Source organism: Oncorhynchus masou, chromosome 13 (genome assembly GCF_036934945.1).
Source record: "Oncorhynchus masou masou isolate Uvic2021 chromosome 13, UVic_Omas_1.1, whole genome shotgun sequence".
Taxonomy (NCBI): Eukaryota; Metazoa; Chordata; class Actinopteri; order Salmoniformes; family Salmonidae; genus Oncorhynchus; species Oncorhynchus masou.
The window spans coordinates 10,236,819-10,260,383 of NC_088224.1; the positions used below are offsets into that span (position 1 = coordinate 10,236,819).

General features: G+C 42.0%; 1 pseudogene; it reads left to right on the plus strand.

Moving 5' to 3' along the window:
* The window catches only part of LOC135551639 (unconventional myosin-Ig-like), a 170,390-nt pseudogene that overhangs the window by 7,093 nt on the left and 139,732 nt on the right, over window positions 1–23,565 (plus strand).

The following is a 23,565-nucleotide window of genomic DNA, read 5'->3' on the forward strand; positions in this document are numbered from 1 at the left end:
CGAGGATATAACAGTAGTGAGGCTATATACAGTAGCGAGGCTATAACAGTAGCGAGCTATAACAGTAGAGAGGTTATATACAGTAGAGGCTATATACAGTAGAGATGCTATAACAGTAACTCTATAACAGTAGCGAGGCTATAACAGTAGCGAGGCTATAACAGTAGCGAGGCTATATACAGTAGTGAGGCTATAACAGTAGCGAGGCTATAACAGTAGCGAGGCTATAAAGTAGTGAGGCTATATACAGTAGTGAGGCTATAACAGTAGCGAGGCTATATACAGTAGCGAGGCCATATACAGTAGAGAGGCTATATACAGTAGTGAGGCTATAACAGTAGCGAGGCTATAACAGTAGTGAGGCTATAACAGTAGCGAGGCTATATACAGTAGAGAGGCTATATACAGTAGAGGCTATATACAGTAGTGAGGCTATATACAGTAGAGACTATATACAGTAGCGAGGCTATATACAGTAGTGAGGCTATATACAGTAGAGGCTATATACAGAGGCTATAACAGTAGCGAGGCTATAACAGTAGCGAGGCTATATACAGTAGAGGCTATATACAGTAGTGAGGCTATAACAGTAGCGAGGCTATAACAGTAGTGAGGCTATAACAGTAGCGAGGCTATAACAGTAGTGAGGCTATAACAGTAGAGGCTATAACAGTAGACTATATAGGCTATATACAGTAGTGAGGCTATATACAGTAGTGAGGCTATAACAGTAGCGAGGCTATAACAGTAGCGAGGCTATAACAGTAGCGAGGCTATAACAGTAGCGAGTCTATAACAGTAGTGAGGCTTTAACAGTAGTGAGGCTATAACAGTAGTGAGGCTATATACAGTAGAGGCTATATACAGTAGAGAGGCTATATACAGTAGAGGCTATATACAGTAGTGAGGCTATATACAGTAGAGGCTATATACAGTAGCGAGGCTATAACAGTAGCGAGGCTATAACAGTAGCGAGGCTATATACAGTAGAGAGGCTATATACAGTAGTGAGGCTATAACAGTAGCGAGGCTATAACAGTAGTGAGGCTATAACTGTAGCGAGGCTATAACAGTAGTGAGGCTATAACAGTAGAGAGGCTATAACAGTAGAGACTATATACAGTAGCGAGGCTATATACAGTAGTGAGGCTATATACAGTAGAGGCTATATACAGTAGCGAGGCTATAACAGTAGCGAGGCTATAACAGTAGCGAGGCTATAACAGTAGCGAGGCTATAACAGTAGCGAGTCTATAACAGTAGTGAGGCTTTAACAGTAGTGAGGCTATAACAGTAGTGAGGCTATATACAGTAGAGGCTATATACAGTAGAGAGGCTATATACAGTAGTGAGGCTATATACAGTAGTGAGGCTATAACAGTAGTGAGACTATAACAGTAGCGAGGCTATATACAGTAGTGAGGCTTTGACAGTAGTGAGGCTATGACAGTAGCGAGGCTATATACAGTAGCGAGGCTATATACAGTAGTGAGGCTATATACAGTAGTGAGGCTATAACAGTAGTGAGGCTATATACAGTAGTGAGGCTATAACAGTAGTGAGGCTATAACAGTAGTGAGGCTATAACAGTAGTGAGGCTGTATACAGTAGTGAGGCTATAACAGTAGAGAGGCTATAACAGTAGAGAGGCTGTATACAGTAGTGAGGCTATAACAGTAGAGAGGCTATATACAGGCACCGGTTAGTCAGGCTGATTGAGGTAATATGTACATGTAGATATGGTTAATAAAGTGACTATGCATACAGTATATGATAAACAGAGAGTAGCAGCAGTGTAAAAAGAGGGGATGGGGGGTGGCACACAATGGTAATAGTCTGGGTAGCCATTTGATGACCTGTTCAGGAGTCTTATGGCTTTGGGGTAAAAACTGTTGAGAAGCCTTTTTGTCCTAGACTTGGCACTCCGGTATCGCTTGCCATGCGGTAGTAGAGAGAACAGTTTATGACTGGGGTGGCTGGGGTCTTTGGCAATTTTTAGGGCCTTCCTCTGACACCGCCTGGTGTAGAGGTCCTGGATGACAGGCAGCTTAGCTCCAGTGATGTACTGGGATGTACTACCCTCTGTAGTGCCTTGCGGTCGGAGGCCGAGCAATTGCCGTACCAGGCAGTGATGCAACCAGTCAGGATGCTCTCGATGTTGCAGCTGTAGAACCTTTTGATGATGTCAGGACCCATGCCAAATATTTTTAGTCTCCTGAGGGGAATAGGCTTTGTCGTGCCCTCTTCACGGCTGTCTTGGTGTGTTTGGGCCATTCTACTTTGTTGGTGATGTGGACACCAAGGAAGTTGAAGCTCTCAACCTGCTCCATTACAGCCCCGTCGATGAGAATGGGGGCGTGCTCGGTCCTCCTTTTCCTGTAGTCCACAATCATCTCCTTAGTCTTGGTTACATTGAGGAATAGGTTGTTGTCCTGGCACCACCTCCCTGTAGGCTGTCTGATTCTTGTTGGTGATCAGGCCTACCACTGTCGTGTTGTATGCAAACTTAATGATGGTTTTGGAGTAGTGACTGGCCATGCAGTCATGGGTGAACAGGAAGTACAGGAGGGGACTGAGCACACACCCCTTAGGGGCTCCAGTATTGAGGATTAGCGTGGCGGATGATGTCTTGTTACCTACCCTTACCATCTTGGGGCGGCCCATCAGGAAGTCCAGGATCCAGTTGCAGAGGGAGGTGTTTAGTCCCAGGATCCTGAGCTTAGTGGTGAGCTTTGAGGGCACTATGGCGTTGAACGCTGAGCTGTAGTCATTGAATAGCATTCTCACGAAGGTGTTCCTTTTGTCCAGGTCGGTCTGTCTTTGGGTACAGGTACACGTTGATGGGACAGCCACAGATCCATACTTTTTACTTATATATAAGAGAAGGGCCTGATTCAATTAAGACTGGCACCCGGGTTGGGTATTTAAAAACAAACTCACCTAAAAAGACTGTCTTTTTGTTTGAGTTAGCAATGTTCTTATTTATTCACACACTAGCTATTGTTTTGTTGAATCCAAATGGACAAGAACTCTGATACAGGTTACCAGGTGTGAATATACAGGTAACTGACTAAATAAAGGAAACACTTAAGTAAATGAGGGATACAAAGTACATTTGAAAGTGTGGTTCCTGAGTTAATTAAGCATTTAACATCCTATCCTTTTTAGGGTCATGTATGAAAAAGCCCATTATTTTGGCTAGGATGGCTATGCCCCCATCCATAGGGCTCAAGTGGTCACTGAATGGTTTGATGAGCATGAAAACGATGTAAACCATATGCCATGGCCGACTCAGTCACCAAATCTCAACCCTACTGAACACATATTGGAGATTCTGGAGCCGCGCCTGAGACAGCGTTTTCCACCACCGTCAACAAAACACCAAATGGTGTAATTTCTCGTGGAACAATGGTGTCTCATCCCTCCAATAGAGTTCCAGACACTTGTAGAATCTATGTCAAGGCTCATTGAAGCTGTTGTGGCTTGTGCTGGCCCAATGCCCTATTAAGACACTTTAGTGTGACTGTTTGAGGTTGTGGACAGGTGTCTTTTATACTGATAACAAGTTCAAACAGGTGCCATTAATAAAGGTAACGAGTGGAGGACTGAGGAGACTCTTAAAGAAGAAGTTAGAGGTCTGTGAGAGCCAGAAATCTTGCTTGTTTGTATGTGACCAAATACTTATTTTCCACCATAATTTGCAAATAAATTCATTAAAAATCATACAATGTGATTTTCTGGATTTTTTTCTTCTCATTTTGTCTGTCATAGTTGAAGTGTACCTATGATGAAAATTACAGGCCACTCTCATCTTTTTAAGTGGGAGAACTTGCACAATTGGTGGCTGACTAAATACTTTTTTTGCCCCACTGTATGTTGGGGTTTCCTTTATTTTGGCAGTTACCTGTAGGTCTTCAAGCCTATGAGCTTTGAGTATATGAATATAGTTCATATCTTCATGATGCTATAAAGAGTTCAAAAGAATACAAAATAAAAGTGTCTGGTATGTTGTGTAACCTACTGAAATAATGACAATTATGTGACAAGGATGTGTGGATGATGGCCAGACACCATGTCTGTTAGCGAAGTGCATGAGTTCATCAAGTCTATCTACAGTTCAGTTCCACTGACCCTGTCCCCTGACCTGGATAAATGGTTTTACTTGTTTGTTTTCTAATCTGAATGAATGTGCAAAAGTCAAAATCCCACATTATCTGTTGGAAAGTCTTTGGCACTAATCTCATATCCTGTAACAAAAATATAATTTAAAAGCTCTAAAAAGACCATGATTTAGGGAAGAGTAGTGCATTTCTGTGTTTAATATTCGTACCACACTGTGTATACAGAAATGTACATTACTTGGAAGTGCATGAGTCTCATTTGGCCAGGATCCAGCTGAAATGGGTTTGATATTCTCGTATCACTATGTGTATACCAGAGGAGGCTGGTGAGAGGAGCTGTAGGAGGACGAGCTCATTATAATAGAGCTCTGCTACCCGGCCCGACAGGCCTTGACGTTATACATCGGGTTAGGGCTGGGTAGGTCCTGTTGTCTCATCAATAACTAGGGTCCGGGTAGGACTCAGGTATTAATAAATTGATCAGTTACATTTTGAAGTTGAGCCATTTGCTTGTGCTCTGCTTCAGAGTACAGTCATTTCTGACTTAGGTCATGCCATGGTGTCAGAAGTGCTTCAACCTTGTCAAATCTAAGACCTATGCATTCCCGTTGTGTACGTTCCCCATGCTACGTCAATACGCCCCGCGGTGCATTCTGAGCGACTCTGGGACAAGGAGAGCTCTCCTACAAAGGAGTGATTTAAAAAATTGTTTTACCTTTATTTAACTAGGCAAGTCAGTTAAGAACAAATTCTTACTATGACGGCCTACCAAGAGGCAACAGGCCTCCTGTGGGGACGGGGTCTGGGATTAAAAATGTAAAATAAAATATATATATAAATATAGGACAAAACATACATCACAACAAGAGAGACTAAACTACATAAAGATAGACCTAAGACAACAACATAGCAAGGCATCAACACAACATGATAACAACATGGTAGAGTAGCAACACAACATGATAACAACATGGTAGAGTAGCAACACAACATGATAACAACATGATAGAGTAGCAACACAACATGGTAGAGTAGCAACACAACATGATAACAACATGGTAGAGTAGCAGCACAACATGGTAGAGTAGCAACACAACATGATAACAACATGGTAGAGTAGCAACACAACATGATAACAACATGGTAGAGTAGCAACACAACATGATAACAACATGGTAGAGTAGCAACACAACATGGTAGAGTAGCAACACAATATGATAACAACATGGTAGAGTAGCAACACAACATGGTAGAGTAACAACACAACATGGTAACAACATGGTAGAGTAGCAACACAACATGGTAACAACATGGTAGAGTAGCAACACAACATGATAACAACATGGTAGAGTAGCAACACAACATGAAGAGTAGCAAACAACATGGTAGAGTAGCAACACAACATGGTAGAGTAGCAACACAATATGATAACATGATAACAAACATGGTAGAGTAGCAACACAACATGGTAACAACATGGTAGAGTAGCAACACAACATGATAACAACATGGTAGAGTAGCAACACAACAACATGGTAGAGTAGCAACACAACATAATAACAACATGGTAGAGTAGCAACATGATAACAACATGGTAGAGTAGCAACACAACATGGTAGAGTAGCAACACAATATGATAACAACATGGTAGAGTAGCAACACAACATGGTAGAGTAGCAACACAACATGGTAACAACATGGTAGAGTAGCAACACAACATGATAACAACATGGTAGAGTAGCAACACAACATGATAACAACATGGTAGAGTAGCAACACAATATGATAACAACATGGTAGAGTAGCAACACAACATGGTAGAGTAGCAACACAACATGGTAACAATATGGTAGAGTAGCAACACAACATGATAACAACATGGTAGAGTAGCAACACAACATGGTAGAGTAGCAACACAACATGATAACAACATGGTAGAGTAGCAACACAACATGATAACAACATGGTAGAGTAGCAACACAACATGATAACAACATGGTAGAGTAGCAACACAACATGATAACAACATGGTAGAGTAGCAACACAACATGATAACAACATGGTAGAGTAGCAACACAACATGATAACAACATGGTAGAGTATCAACACAACATGGTAGCAGCACAAAACATGGTACAAACATTATCGGGCACAGACAACAGCACAAAGGATGGGAAGGTAGAGGCAACAATACATCACGTAAAGCAGCCACAACTGTCAGTAAGAGTGTCCATGATTGAGTCTTTGAATGAAAAGATAAAACTGTCCAGTTTGAGTGTTTGGTGCAGCTCGTTCCAGTCGCTATAAATTGTGTCTACATATTCTAGCATGGGTAGGATGGTCATCTGAATCAGGGTTAGTTTGGCAGCTGGGATGAAAGAGGACAGATTACGATAGCGGAAACCAAGTCTAGATTTAACATTAGCCTGCAGCTTTGATATGTGCTGAGAGAAGGACAGCAAGAAGTATAACATTACCCATATTTTCCAAGATGTGGGATAATTTATAAATTTGTATATCTTTGGAAGACAGACAAAGAGGAGCAGCGAATGGATTTACTAATGGAAGAAGTTATTTCAGATTTTGGATATAGGGCCGGGCCGGACTTTAAATTTGACAGAAGCTATCGGGCCTAATAAGGGTAGGGCCTGAACGTTGCGGGCATGGGTAGGGATCGGGCTTAAAATTCATGCCTGTGCAGAGCTCTACATTGTCATGGCTGGAATGGAATGTATCAAACACATGAACCAGGTGGAAACCACCATTTTGACTCTGTTCCATTTATTTCATTCCCTCCATTACAATGAGCCCGTCCTCCTATAGCTCCTCCCACCAGCCTCCTCTGGGGTAGTATGTCATATCTAATAGCAGCACTACTATTACTACTACTGCTAAAACTACTATTACTACTACTGATAAAACTACTATTACTACTACTGCTAAAACTACTATTACTACTACTGCTAAAACTACTATTACTACTACTGCTAAAACTACTGTTACTACTACTGCTAAAACTACTATTACTACTACTGCTAAAACTACTGTTACTACTACTGCTAAAACTACTATTACTACTACTGCTAAAACTACTATTACTACTACTGCTAAAACTACTGTTACTACTACTGCTAAAACTACTATTACGACTACTGCTAAAACTACTATTACTACTACTGCTAAAACTACTGTTACTACTACTGCTAAAACTACTGTTATCACTACTGCTAAAACTACTATTACTACTACTGCTAAAACTACTATTACGACTACTGCTAAAACTACTATTACTACTACTGCTAAAACTACTATTACTACTACTGCTAAAACTACTGTTACTACTACTGCTAAAACTACTATTACTACTACTGCTAAAACTACTATTACGACTACTGCTAAAACTACTGTTACTACTACTGCTAAAACTACTATTACTACTACTGCTAAAACTACTATTACTACTACTGCTAAAACTACTACTGTTACTACTACTGCTAAAACTACTATTACTACTACTGCTAAAACTACTGTTACTACTACTGCTAAAACTACTGTTATTACTACTGCTAAAACTACTATTACTACTACTGCTAAAACTACTATTACTACTACTGCTAAAACTACTATTACTACTGCTAAAACTACTATTACTACTACTGCTAAAACTACTATTAACTGCTAAACTACTATTACTACTACTGCTAAAACTACTTTACTACTACTGCTAAAACTACTATTACTACTACTGCTAAAACTACTATTACTACTACTGCTAAAACTACTGTTACTACTACTGCTAAAACTACTGTTACTACTACTGCTAAAACTACTATTACTACTACTGCTAAAACTAACTATTACTACTACTGCTAAAACTACTATTACTACTAAAACTACTAAAACTAAAACTGTTACTACTACTGCTAAAACTACTATTACTACTACTGCTAAAACTACTATTACGACTACTGCTAAAACTACTATTACTACTACTGCTAAAACTACTATTACTACTACTGCTAAAACTACTATTACTACTACTGCTAAAACTACTGTTACTACTACTGCTAAAACTACTGTTACTACTACTGCTAAAACTACTGTTATTACTACTGCTAAAACTACTATTACTACTACTGCTAAAACTACTGTTACTACTACTGCTAAAACTACTGTTACTACTACTGCTAAAACAACTATTACTACTACTGCTAAAACTACTATTACTACTACTGCTAAAACTACTATTACTACTACTGCTAAAACTACTATTACTACTACTGCTAAAACTACTATTACTACTACTGCTAAAACTACTATTACTACTACTGCTAAAACTACTATTACTACTACTGCTAAAACTACTATTACTACTACTGCTAAAACTCTATAAATATTTTTTGTGGTGCCCGACTCTCTAGTTAATTACATTTACATGATTAGCTCAATCAGGTAATATTAATTACCTACCTGTGGTAATGTGTGTTTTGTGCTATATATATGTTTTTATCCCAGCAGGCCTTTTGCCTTTTGGTAGGCCGTCGTTGTAAATAACAATATGTTCTTAACTGACTTGCCTAGTTGAATAAAGATTAAAAAATAAACAGTACAAGTAAATCAAACATAATCTCACCTCAACTGCTATATGACAGTCAATCGATGTGATCTATCACTAGCTCGGATAACAATGCCATTAGCCATTGATGGGTCCAGTTCTATTTTCCATTGCCGTGCCGCTAGATAGTTTCTGTTGTTGATTGAGTGGGTCTGTGCCATGTGGACGACCTTGACAGAGAGAGGGAGGGTTGGTACACCAAGCCCCCCTGGCTGGCTCCACTCTGTAGTAACTGTGCCAACAGGACAGTGTCACGTATAAATGAACATCCTCTGATCTATATTGGGCTATTTTCCAATAGCGGTAAGAGAGTGGTGATAGGGTACACAGTGAGGACCTGACCCCCTATCTGATTGATGACCAGTGCTTGCATCCCAAATGGCACCATATTCCCTATGTTGTGCACTACTTTTGACCAGGGTCCATATAGGGAATAGGTTGCCATTTAGGACAAAACCACAGTGTTGATTTGCCTCCCGAGACTTTATTGATTACTTTGATTACTGTATAACATCCTGCTGTGTCCCAAATGGCGCCCTATTCGGGTCCTGGTCAAAATTAGTGCACTATATAGGGAATAGGGTGACATTTGGGATGCATACCAGGGCTCAACTGTGCCCACTACTGTGCCGCTGTTTTAAACACTCTACCAAGCCACAGCACAAACCATAGACAGAGTACAGCAGACCAGGGTCAATTTCATGTTAAAGCTAGGATCACCACAGGCCCCTGGAGCCCATCCTGCAAGGACCAGAGAGAGAGAGAGGTAATGAGAGACGAAAAGGCCAATGAAGGACAATAGGAGAGAAGAAGAAAAAAGAAGAAGAAAAAATAAATAAGAAGGAAGGGAGAGAGAGAAGAATGAAAGGAGAGAAGAAGAAAAGGAAAGAAGAAGGAAAGGAGTGAAGAAGAAAAGGAAAGAAGAAGAAAAAGAAAGAAGAAGTAAAGGAAAGAAGAAGGAAAGGAGAGAAGAAGAAAAGGAAAGAAGAAGGAAAGGAGAGAAGAAGAAAAAATAAATAAGAAGGAAGGGAGAGAGAGAGAGAAGAATGAAAGGAGAGAAGAAGAAAAGGAAAGAAGAAGAAAAGGAAAGAAGAAGAAAAGGAGAGAAGAAGGAAAGGAGAGAAGAAGGAAAGGAAAGAAGAAGAAAAGGAAAGAAGAGAAGAAGAAAAGGAGAGAAGAAGGAAAGGAAAGAAGAAGGAAAGGAGAGAAGAAGAAAAGGAAAGAAGAAGAAAAGGAAAGAGGAGAAGAAGAAAAATAACATAGGAAGAAAGAACTAAGAGCGGAGGCTTTTCATTGGTCAATACTGAGTTCACGGCCAGTGCACCCCAACGTCTCACAGTTTCAAGCAAGCACCCATACTTGAGTGGCATCGAAAGAGGCTAAAATGTTTTTTCCCTCTTCTTTCATTATTGTCTTGTGTTTTTCCACGTCTGCCCCGAGGTTTATGTAAGAGCAGGAGTTGCAATCAGTCAAAATGAGGTCAGCGACGGGACAGGAGGATTAGAAGGTTATTAAACAAGAGGTTGCGTCCCAAATGGGAAAAGTAGTGCACTATTGTAGGGGATAGGGTCCCATTTCACATCAAATAAACACAGGGAGCAGCAGTACCGAGTCGATGTGCAGGGGTACGAGGTAAGTTAGTGCATTTGGAAAATATTCAGACCCTGACTTTTTCCAGGCTTTTTCTAAAATGGATTAAGTTGTTGTTGTTTTTTACACCCCATGTTGACAAAGCAAAAAAAAAGGTTTTTAGACATTTTCGCAAATTGCCATAAAAAAAATACTTAATGAATTATCTAATTTCTATAAATATTCAGACCCTTTACTCAGTACTTTGTTGAAACACCTTTGGCAGCAATTACAGCCTCAAGTCTTCTTGGGTATGACGCAATAAGCTTGGCACACCTGTATTTGGGGAGTTTCTCCCATTCTTCTCTGCAGATCCTCTCAAGCCCTGTCAGGTTGGATAGGGAGCGTTGCTGCACAGCTATTCTCCAGAGATGTTCGATTGGGTTCAAGTTCAGGCTCTGGCTGGGCCACTCAAGGACATTTAGAGACTTGTCCAGAAGCCACATCTGCTTTGTCTTGGCTGTGTGCTTAGGGTCGTTGTCCTGTTGGAAAGTGAACCTTCACCCCAGTCCGAGGTCCTGAGTGTTCTGGAGCAGGTTTTCATCAAGGATCTCTCTGTACTTTACTCCGTTCATCTTTTCCTAGATCCTGACTAGTCCACAGCATGATGCTGCCACCACCATGCTTCACCGTAGGGATGGTGCCACCACCATGCTTCACCTTAGGGATGGTGCCTGGCTTTCTCCTGACGTGATGCTTGGCATTCAGGCCAAAGAGTTGAATCTTGGTTACATCAGACCAGAGAATCCTGTTTCTCATGTTCTAAGTCCTTAAGGTGCCTTTTGTTAAACTCCAAGCGAGCTGTCACGTGCCTTTTACTGAGGAGTGGCTTCCATCTGGCCACCCTACCATAAAGGCCTGATTGTTGGAATGCTGCAGAGATTGTTGGGAGTGCTGCAGAGAGTGTTGTCCTTCTGGAAGGTTCTCCCATCTCCACAGAGGAACTCCGGAGCTCTGTCAGAGTGACCATCGCCCTTCTCCCCCAATTGCTCAGTTTGGCTGGGCGGCAAGCTCTGGGAAGAGTCTTCGTGGTTCCAAACTTCTTCCATTTAAGAATGATGGAGGCCACAGTGTTCTTGGAGACCTTCAATGCTGCATAAATGTTTTGGTTCCCTTCCCCAGGTCTGTTCCTCAACACAATCCTGTCTCAGAGTTCTACGGACAATTCCTTCGACCTCTTGGCTTGGTTTTTGCTCTGACATGCACTGTCAACTGTGGTACCTTCTACAGACAGGTGTGTGCCTTTCCAAATCACGTCCAATAATTCGAATTTACCACAGGTAGACTCCAATCAAGTTGTAGAAACCGCTCAAGGATGATCATTGAAAATAGGATGTGCCTGGGCTCAAAAGAGTCTCATAGCATTTTTATGAATTTGTTAAAAAAAAAAAAAAAAGTTTTTTGCTTTGTCCTTATTGGATACTGTGTGTTGATTAATGAGGGGAAATGTGAATGTAATACATTTTATAATAAACAAACAATGCATGCAGGGCAGAATTAGGCCAATATCCACTAATAATAAAAACAAAAAACGCCATTCAGTTTTGAAAACATTTAAAATACAGTGCCCGCCCTCTCATATCATTACCAAGGCCTGCAATGCCAAGAGCTGAGCAAAGAAAAGTCTAGCTGTTTCAGGGGAGTTCACAAACCTGTTCTAGACTGAAGCCTCAGAACCAGAACATCAAATCAATCAAAATAAGCCACATTACATCACAGCCAAAACAAAACGACATCACATATTGGGAAACACAAGCACAAGGGAAAGTTCCATGCTATCTGGTCCTAAATCGACAGTACACAGTGGCAAACTATTTCATCATGGTTACTGATCAAAACCTTGGAAAAACTTTGACAAAGTGCAGGCTCAGTGAGCACAGCCTTGCCATTGAGAAGGGTAGACACAGGAAAACCTGGCTGCCTGTAATGGAAATGGCTGTGTAACCAATGCACCACAGCAGAACCCGAGGCAGCTTGAACTTCCTTTCAAAACCCCAAAAATATTAGAGTGTCATTTCCCCAAATTTGAAACCCTTATTCATGTCACTCACTGACCTTAGAGATCCTTTATTCTCTATTTTGGGTTAGGTCGGGGTGTGACTAGGGTGGGCATTCTAGTTTCTTTATTTCTAGGTTGGCTTGGTATGGTTCCCAATCAGAGGCAGCTGTCTATCGTTGTCTCTGATTGGGGATCATATTTAGGCAGCTTTTCCCACTGTGTTTTTGTGGGATCTTGTTTGTGTATAGATGAGCACTGCGTCATGGTTGTTTTGGGTCTGTATTACATTTACATTTACATTTAAGTCATTTAGCAGACGCTCTTATCCAGAGCGACTTACAAATTGGTGAATTCACCTTCTGACATCCAGTGGAACAGCCACTTTACAATAGTGCATCTAAGTCATTAAGGGGGGGGGGGGGGGGTGAGAAGGATTACTTATCCTATCCTAGGTATTCCTTGAAGAGGTGGGGTATTGTTTTGGTGAGTTGACTTTATTAAACATGTGGAACTCTACGCACGCTGTGCCTTTGTCCGTTTATTCAACACACGATCGTGACAATTCAAGGTTTCAAAGACCTCTCTGATGATGATAGGCTACCCATCCAGCGCACTACATCGCTGCCTGCAATAAGTTGAGGGACAGTGTCTGACAGAGCAACCAACCTGCACATGCCCTCTACTGTATGCTTATTGTTAAATGTCTGGTTATTTTGACCCTTGGTTATTGTTGTTACTCTTGTCCCGTTGACAATAATGATTATTATTATTTTAATTATGTTAATATTGGAAATCTCCAAAGTAAGCTTTGGCAATATGTACACTTATGTCATGCCAATGAAGAAAATTTAATTGAGCGAGAGAGAGTACACAGATCCACAATGAATTTGATAAAACAAACCCAATTTTGATAAACTCCCATATCTACTGGGTGAAAAACCAGTGTGCCATCACAGCAGCAAGATTTGTGACCTGTTGCCACAAGAAAATGGCAACCAGTGAAGAACAAACATCATTGTAAATACAACCCATATTTATTTATTTTCTCTTTTGTACTTTAACTATTTGCACATCGTTACAACACTTATATAGACATAATATGACATTTGAAATGTCTCTTATTTTGGAAATTGTGAGTGTAATATTTACTGTTCACATTTTATTATTTGTGTTTATCCATTTCACTTGCTTTGTCAATGTTAAAATATATTTCCCAAAAAAGCCACTTGAATTGAAACAGAGACTGAGAGAGACTAAGGTAGGACTATTAATCTGCATGATTCAAAGAACAGCCAGCAGTAGTACAGCCTGGTTAGAGAGGTTTAATTAGTACAGTATTTATTTGTTTTACCTTTATTTTACTAGGCAAGTCAGTTAAGAACAAATTCTTATTTTCAATGATGGCCTAGGAACAGTGGGTTAACTGCCTGTTCAGGGGCAGAACGACAGATTTGTACCTTGTCAGCTTGGGGATTTGAACTTGCAACCTTTTGGTTACTAGTCCAACACTCTCACCACTAGGCTACCCTGCTGCCCCATTAGTACAGCCTGGTTAGAGTAGAGGGGTTTAATTAGTACAGTATTAGTACAGCCTGGTTAGAGGGGTTAAATTAGTACAGTATTAGTACAGCCTGGTTAGAGGGGTTTAATTAGTACAGTATTAGTACAGCCTGGTTAGAGGGGTTTAATTAGTACAGTATTAGTACAGCCTGGTTAGAGGGGTTTAATTAGTACAGTATTAGTACAGCCTGGTTAGAGAGGTTTAATTAGTACAGTATTAATACAGCCTGGTTAGAGTAGAGGGGTTTAATTAGTACAGTATTAGTACAGCCTGGTTAGAGGGGTTTAATTAGTACAGTATTAGTACAGCTTGGTTAGAGTAGAGGGGTTTAATTAGTACAGTATTAGTACAGCTTGGTTAGAGTAGAGGGGTTTAATTAGTACAGTATTAGTACAGTCTGGTTAGAGGGTTTAATTAGTACAGTATTAGTACAGCCTGGTTTGAGTAGAGGGGTTAATTAGTACAGTATTAGTACAGTCTGGTTAGAGGGTTTAATTAGTACAGTATTAGTACAACCTGGTTTGAGTAGAGGGGTTAATTAGTACAGTATTAGTACAGCCTGGTTAGAGGGGTTAAATTAGTACAGTATTAGTACAGCCTGGTTAGAGTAGAGGGGTTTAATTAGTATAGTATTAGTACAGCCTGGTTAGAGTAGAGGGGTTTAATAAGTACAGTATTAGTACAGCCTGGTTAGAGGGGTTTAATTAGTACAGTATTAGTACAGCCTGGTTAGAGGGGTTTAATTAGTACAGTATTAGTACAGCCTGGTTAGAGTAGAGGGTTTAATTAGTACAGTATTAGTACAGCCTGGTTAGAGGGGGGTTTAATTAGTACAGTATTAGTACAGCCTGGTTAGAGTAGAGGGGTTTAATTAGTACAGTATTAGTACAGCCTGGTTAGAGTAGAGGGTACAGTTTAATTTAGTTTAATTAGTACAGTATTAGTACAGCCTGGTTAGAGGGGTTTAATTAGTACAGTATTAGTACAGCCTGGTTAGAGGGGTTTAATTAGGGGTTTAATTAGTACAGTATTAGTACAGCCTGGTTAGAGTAGAGGGGTTTAATTAGTACAGTATTAGTACAGCCTGGTTAGAGTAGGGGTTTAATTAGTACAGTATTAGTACAGCCTGGTTAGAGGGGTTTAATTAGTACAGTATTAGTACAGCCTGGTTAGAGTAGAGGGTTTAATTAGTACAGTATTAGTACAGCCTGGTTAGAGGTACAGGTACAGCCTTTAATTTAATTAGTACAGTATTAGTACAGCCTGGTTAGAGGGGTTTAATTAGTACAGTATTAGTACAGCCTGGTTAGAGTAGAGGGGTTTAATTAGTACAGTATTAGTACAGCCTGGTTAGAGGGGTTTAATTAGTACAGTATTAGTACAGCCTGGTTAGAGGGGTTTAATTAGTACAGTATTAGTACAGCCTGGTTTTAATTAGTACAGTATTAGTACAGCCTGGTTAGAGTAGAGGGGTTTAATTAGTACAGTATTAGTACAGCCTGGTTAGAGGGGTTTAATTAGTACAGTATTAGTACAGCCTGGTTAGAGTAGAGGGGTTTAATTAGTACAGTATTAGTACATTAGTATTAGTACAGCCTTAGAGTAGAGGGGTTTAATTAGGTTAGAGTAGAGGGGTTTAATTAGTACAGTATTAGTACAGCCTGGTTAGAGTAGAGGGGTTTAATTAGTACAGTATTAGTACAGCCTGGTTAGAGTAGAGGGGTTTAATTAGTACAGTATTAGTACAGCCTGGTTAGAGTAGAGGGGTTTAATTAGTACAGTATTAGTACAGCCTGGTTAGAGTAGAGGGGTTTAATTAGTACAATATTAGTACAGCCTGGTTAGAGTAGAGGGGTTTAATTAGTACAGTATTAGTACAGCCTGGTTAGAGTAGAGGGGTTTAATTAGTACAGTATTAGTACAGCTTGGTGAGAGTAGAGGGGTTTAATTAGTACATTATTAGTACAGCCTGGTTAGAGAGGTTTAATTAGTACAGTATTAGTACAGCCTGGTTAGAGGGGTTTAATTAGTACGGTATTAGTACAGCCTGGTTAGAGTAGAGGGGTTTAATTAGTACAGTATTAGTACAGCTTGGTGAGAGTAGAGTGGTTTAATTAGTACAGTATTAGTACAGCTTGGTTAGAGTAGAGGGGTTTAATTAGTACAGTATTAGTACAGCTTGGTTAGAGTAGAGGGGTTTAATTAGTACAGTATTAGTACAGTCTGGTTAGAGGGTTTAATTAGTACAGTATTAGTACAGCCTGGTTTGAGTAGAGGGGTTAATTAGTACAGTATTAGTACAGTCTGGTTAGAGGGTTTAATTAGTACAGTATTAGTATTTAGAGGGTTTAATTAGTACCTGGTTTGAGTAGAGGGGTTAATTAGTACAGTATTAGTACAGTCTGGTTAGAGGGTTTAATTAGTACAGTATTAGTACAACCTGGTTTGAGTAGAGGGGTTAATTAGTACAGTATTAGTACATTTACATTTACATTTAAGTCATTTAGCAGACGCTCTTATCCAGAGCGACTTACAAATTGGACAGTCTGGTTAGAGGGTTTAATTAGTACAGTATTAGTACAGTCTGGTTAGAGGGTTTAATTAGTACAGTATTATTACAGCCTGGTTTGAGTAGAGGGGTTAATTAGTATAGTATTAGTACAGCCTGGTTAGAGTAGAGGGGTTAATTAGTACAGCCTGGTTAGAGGGTTTAATTAGTACAGTATTAGTACAGCCTGGTTAGAGTAGAGGGGTTAATTAGTATAGTATTAAATGGATCAGGAAAACCCAAACACTACAACAGAATAAGACAATTGATCCTCTTCACTTCCAATCTCAGTGGTCCCATTACATAGAAAAAAAAATCTACTAAAAATATCTACTCGATTAAAATAGTTGAAAATGCACCAGTCTATTACACAATATTTGATTTACGTTCATCGGCAGTGTGGGATGTCAAGAGGTCAAAGGTGATGTCATCTGATCTGAAGAACACAATAGGCTTCTGATCGTTGAATCTGCCATGGTTCACAATATGACACCATGTGATTACAAAGCCTGTGGTTTACTGTGAGTCCAGCTGTGTGGCCATTCACTTTACACACAGATGCTTTTTTTCCTTCTTCAATGGAATAGATTATCGAATTCCAGGAATTTTACGTAAGATTTTTCCATGTAAGCTGCATCCACAGCAATCAGCTGCAACTTTACTCAGATCAGCAGAACTGCTCTTCTTCTGTTGGGACAGACCATGCATTTCCTTTTTACACCAGTGGATTGACGAGACTGGTTTAGCAGTAAAGCACGACATGGGTATTAAATCATAAGTAAGGGGATGTAGGTAGAGGGGATGTTTTGAAAGTTAATCCGATGATTATTTTCCTAGTCTGTTCATGATTAACATGTGGCCAATCTCTATTTACTGTCTGTGTCCCAAATGGCACTCTTTTCCATATATAGTGCACTAGTTTTTACCAGGGTCCAAAGGCCTCTGGCCAAAAGTAGTTTTCACAAAAAAAGGGGATAGTGTGCCATTTGGGATGATACCACTGTCTATTTACAGGAAGTTGACAGATGACTGCAGCGCAAGCCACTAGGGCCGGAAATGTACAGAGGACTGGTATCTAGGGACACATATAGACTGCTGGACAGAGGACTGGTATCTAGGGACAGATATAGACTGCTGGACAGAGGACTGGTATCTAGGGACAGATATAGACTACTGGACAGAGGACTGGTTTCTAGGGACAGATATAGACTGCTGGACAGAGGACTGGTATCTAGGGACAGATATAGACTGCTGGACAGAGGACTGGTATCTAGGGACAGATATAGACTGCTGGACAGAGGACTGGTATCTAGGGACAGATATAGACTACTGGACAGAGGACTGGTATCTAGGGACAGATATAGACTGCTGGACAGAGGACTGTTATCTAGGGACAGATATAGACTGCTGGACAGAGGACTGGTATCTAGGGACGGATATAGACTACTGGACAGAGGACTGGTATCTAGGGACAGATATAGACTGCTGGACAGAGGACTGGTATCTAGGGACAGATATAGACTGCTGGACAGAGGACTGGTATCTAGGGACAGATATAGACTGCTGGACAGAGGACTGGTATCTAGGGACAGATATAGACTGCTGGACAGAGGACTGGTATCTAGGGACAGATATAGACTGCTGGACAGAGGACTGGTATCTAGGGACAGATATAGACTACTGGACAGAGGACTGGTTTCTAGGGACAGATATAGACTGCTGGACAGAGGACTGGTATCTAGGGACAGATATAGACTACTGGACAGAGGACTGGTATCTAGGGACAGATATAGACTGCTGGACAGAGGACTGGTATCTAGGGACAGATATAGACTGCTGGACAGAGGACTGGTATCTAGGGACAGATATAGACTGCTGGACAGAGGACTGGTATCTAGGGACAGATATAGACTGCTGGACAGAGGACTGGTATCTAGGGACAGATATAGACTGCTGGACAGAGGACTGGTATCTAGGGACAGATATAGACTGCTGGACAGAGGACTGGTATCTAGGGACAGATATAGACTGCTGGACAGAGGACTTGTATCTAGGGACAGATATAGACTGCTGGACAGAGTACTGTTATCTAGGGACAGATATAGACTGCTGGACAGAGGACTTGTATCTAGGGACAGATATAGACTGCTGGACAGAGGACTTGTATCTAGGGACAGATATAGACTGCTGGACAGAGGACTGGTATCTAGGGACAGATATAGACTACTGGACAGAGGACTGGTTTCTAGGGACAGATATAGACTGCTGGACAGAGGACTGGTATCTAGGGACAGATATAGACTGCTGGACAGAGGACTGGTTTCTAGGGACAGATATAGACTGCTGGACAGAGGACTGGTATCTAGGGACAGATATAGACTGCTGGACAGAGGACTGGTATCTAGGGACAGATATAGACTGCTGGACAGAGGACTGGTATCTAGGGACAGATATAGACTGCTGGACAGAGGACTGGTATCTAGGGACAGATATAGACTGCTGGACAGAGGACTTGTATCTAGGGACAGATATAGACTGCTGGACAGAGGACTGGTATCTAGGGACAGATATAGACTGCTGGACAGAGGACTGGTATCTAGGGACAGATATAGACTGCTGGACAGAGGACTTGTTTCTAGGGACAGATATAGACTGCTGGACAGACTACTGTTATCTAGGGACAGATATAGACTGCTGGACAGAGGACTTGTATCTAGGGACAGATATAGACTGCTGGACAGAGGACTTGTTTCTAGGGACAGATATAGACTGCTGGACAGAGGACTGGTATCTAGGGACAGATATAGACTACTGGACAGAGGACTGGTTTCTAGGGACAGATATAGACTGCTGGACAGAGGACTGGTATCTAGGGACAGATATAGACTACTGGGCAGAGGACTGGTTTCTAGGGACAGATATAGACTGCTGGACAGAGGACTGGTATCTAGGGACAGATATAGACTACTGGGCAGAGGACTGGTATCTAGGGACAGATATAGACTGCTGGACAGAGGACTGGTATCTAGGGACAGATATAGACTGCTGGACAGAGGACTGGTTTCTAGGGACAGATATAGACTGCTGGACAGAGGACTGGTATCTAGGGACAGATATAGACTGCTGGACAGAGGACTGGTATCTAGGGACAGATATAGACTGCTGGACAGAGGACTGTTATCTAGGGACAGATATAGACTGCTGGACAGAGGACTGGTTTCTAGGGACGGATATAGACTGCTGGACAGAGGACTGGTTTCTAGGGACAGATATAGACTGCTGGACAGAGGACTGGTATCTAGGGACAGATATAGACTACTGGACAGAGGACTGGTATCTTGGGACAGATATAGACTGCTGGACAGAGGACTGGTATCTAGGGACAGATATAGACTACTGGACAGAGGACTGGTATCTAGGGACAGATATAGACTACTGGAGAGAGGACTGGTATCTAGGGACAGATATAGACTGCTGGACAGAGGCCTGGTATCTAGAGACAGATATAGAACGCTGGACAGAGGACTGTTATCTAGGGACAGATATAGACTGCTGGACAGAGGACTGTTATCTAGGGACAGATATAGACTGCTGGACAGAGGACTTGTTTCTATGGACAGATATAGACTGCTGGACAGAGGACTGGTATCTAGGGACAGATATTGACTGCTGGACAGAGGACTTGTCTCTAGGGACAGATATAGACTGCTGGACAGAGGACTGGTATCTAGGGACAGATATAGACTGCTGGACAGAGGACTGGTATCTCAGGACAGATATAGACTGCTGGACAGAGGACTGTTATCTAGGGACAGATATAGACTACTGGACAGAGGACTGTTATCTAGGGACAGATATAGACTGCTGGACAGAGGACTGTTATCTAGGGACAGATATAGACTGCTGGACAGAGGACTGGTTTCTAGGGACGGATATAGACTGCTGGACAGAGGACTGGTTTCTAGGGACAGATATAGACTGCTGGACAGAGGACTGGTATCTAGGGACAGATATAGACTACTGGACAGAGGACTGGTATCTTGGGACAGATATAGACTGCTGGACAGAGGACTGGTATCTAGGGACAGATATAGACTACTGGACAGAGGACTGGTATCTAGGGACAGATATAGACTACTGGACAGAGGACTGGTATCTAGGGACAGATATAGACTGCTGGACAAAGGACTGGTATCTAGAGACAGATATAGACTGCTGGACAGAGGACTGTTATCTAGGGACAGATATAGACTGCTGGACAGAGGACTTGTTTCTATGGACAGATATAGACTGCTGGACAGAGGACTCGTATCTAGGGACAGATATTGACTGCTGGACAGAGGACTTGTTTCTAGGGACAGATATAGACTGCTGGACAGAGGACTGGTATCTAGGGACAGATATAGACTGCTGGACAGAGGACTGGTATCTCAGGACAGATATAGACTGCAGGACAGAGGACTGTTATCTAGGGACAGATATAGACTACTGGACAGAGGACTGGTTTCTAGGGACAGATATAGACTGCTGGACAGAGGACTGTTATCTAGGGACAGATATAGACTGCTGGACAGAGGACTGGTATCTAGGGACAGATATAGACTACTGGACAGAGGACTGTTATCTAGGGACAGATATAGACTGCTGGACAGAGGACTGGTATCTCGGGACAGATATAGACTGCTGGACAGAGGACTTGTTTCTAGGGACAGATATAGACTACTGGACAGAGGACTTGTTTCTAGGGACAGATATAGACTGCTGGACAGAGGACTGGTATCTAGGGACAGATATAGACTGCTGGACAGAGGACTGGTATCTAGGGACAGATATAGACTGCTGGACAGAGGACTGGTATCTCGGGACAGATATAGACTGCTGGACAGAGGGCTGGTATCTAGGGACAGCTATCGGGCCTGATAAGGGTAGGGCCTGAACGTTGCGGGCATGGGTAGGGATCGGGCTTAAAATTCATGCCTGTGCAGAGCTCTACATTGTCATGGCTGGAATGGAATGTATCAAACACATGAACCAGGTGGAAACCACCATTTTGACTCTGTTCCATTTATTTCATTCCCTCCATTAGAATGAGCCCGTCCTCCTATACCGTCCTTCTAAAATATCCTATTTTGTTATGTGTTATTTCTTACATTAGTACCACAGGTCATCTTAGGTTTCATTACATACAGTCGAGAAGAACTACTGTATATAAGATCAGCGTCAACTCACCATCAGTACGACCAAGAATATGTTTTTCGCGACGCGGATCCTGTGTTCTGCCTTACAAACAGGACAACGGAATGGATCGCATGCCGCAACCCAAAAAAACGACTCAGAAAAAGAGGGAAATGAGGCGGTCTTCTGGTCAGACTACGGAGACGGGCACATCGTGCCCCACTTCCTAGCATTCTTCTTGCCAATGTCCAGTCTCTCGACAACAAGGTTGATGAAATCCGAGCAAGGGTAGCATTCCAGAGGGACATCAGAGACTGTAACGTTCTGTGCTTCACGGAAACATGGCTCACTGGAGAGACGCTATCCGAAGTGGTGCAGCCAACGGGTTTCTCCACGCATCGCGCCGACAGAAACAAACACCTTTCTGGTAAGAAGAGGGGTGGGGGTGTATGCCTTATGGCTAACGAGGCATGGTGCGATGAAAGAAACATACAGGAACTCAAATCCTTCTGTTCACCTGATTTAAAATTCCTCACAATCAAATGTAGACCGCATTATCTACCAAGAGAATTCTCTTCGATTATAATCACAGCCGTATATATCCCCCCCCCAAGCAGACACATCGATGGCTCTGAACAAACTTTATTTAACTCTTTGCAAACTGGAAACCATTTATCCGGAGGCTGCATTCATTGTTGCTGGGGATTTTAACAATGCTAATCTGAAAACAAGACTCCCTAAATTTTATCAGCATATCGATTGCGCAACCAGGGGCGGAAAAACCTTGGATCACTGTTACTCTAACTTCCGCGATGCATATAAGGCCCTGCCCCGCCCCCCTTTCAGAAAAGCTGACCACGACTCCATTTTGCTGATACCTGCCTACAGACAAAAACTAAAAAAAGAAGCTCCCACGCTGAGGTCTGTCCAACGCTGGTCCGACCAAGCTGACTCCACACTCCAAGACTGCTTCCATCACGTGGACTGGGACATGTTTCGTATTGCGTCAGATAACGTCAGATAACAACATTGACGAATACGCTGATTCGGTGTGCGAGTTCATTAGAAAAAAAACATTCCCTAACCAGAAACCGTGGATTGATGGCAGCATTCGCGTGAAACTGAAGGCGCGAACCATTGCTTTTAATCAGGGCAAGGTGTCTGGTAACATGACCGAGTACAAACAGTGCAGCTATTCCCTCCGCAAGGCTATCAAACAAGCTAAGCGTCAGTACAGAGACAAAGTAGAATCTCAATTCAACGGCTCAGACACAAGAGGCATGTGGCAGGGTCTACAGTCAATCACGGACTACAGGAAGAAATCCAGCCCAGTCACGGACCAGGATGTCTTGCTCCGAGGCAGACTAAATAACTTTTTTGCCCGCTTTGAGGACAATACAGTGCCACTGACACGGCCTGCAACGGAAACATGCGGTCTCTCCTTCACTGCAGCCGAGGTGAGTAAAACATTTAAACGTGTTAACCCTCGCAAGGCTGCAGGCCCAGACGGCATCCCCAGCCGCGCCCTCAAGAGCATGCGCAGACCAGCTGGCTGGTGTGTTTACGGACATATTCAATCAATCCCTATACCAGTCTGCTGTTCCCACATGCTTCAAGAGGGCCATCATTGTTCCTGTTCCCAAGAAAGCTAAGGTAACTGAGCTAAACGACTACCGCCCCGTAGCACTCACTTCCGTCATCATGAAGTGCTTTGAGAGACTAGTCAAGGACCATAATCACCTCCACCCTACCTGACACCCTCGACCCACTCCATTTTGCTTACCGCCCAAATAGGTCCACAGACGATGCAATCTCAACCACACTGCACACTGCCCTAACCCATCTGGACAAGAGGAATACCTACGTGAGAATGCTGTTCATCGACTACAGCTCGGCATTCAACACCATAGTACCCTC